Raw genomic sequence first — 335 nt, 5'->3', positions numbered from 1 at the left:
GCCTTTCAAACAAATATATCTATCTATATCTATATCTATATCTATATCTATATCTATATCTATCTATCTAAAGCAGTGGCAGCAGCAGCCGTGTTTAAGGGCTCAGCTGTCTAGGTCAGACCCACTGAGGATAATCGCCTCTCTTGAGGCCAACTCGTTTGGGCCCTTAATTATACAAGGTTGGTGTTCAACCAAATAGCTGAGAGACGTCTGTGTCCTGTACACGAGGCTGCAGGAATGTTGGGGGCCAGCTCAGAATCCTGCCTAGCAGAAGGATCCATAGTAAATGCTTGCACTCCATAAATGATATTTAAAACCATGTATTTGTTAAGTAC

Source organism: Lepus europaeus, chromosome 11 (assembly GCF_033115175.1).
Source record: "Lepus europaeus isolate LE1 chromosome 11, mLepTim1.pri, whole genome shotgun sequence".
Lineage (NCBI taxonomy): Eukaryota > Metazoa > Chordata > Mammalia > Lagomorpha > Leporidae > Lepus > Lepus europaeus.
The sequence above is the reverse complement of the archived record's forward strand: the minus strand, read 5'-3'. Positions refer to the sequence as shown.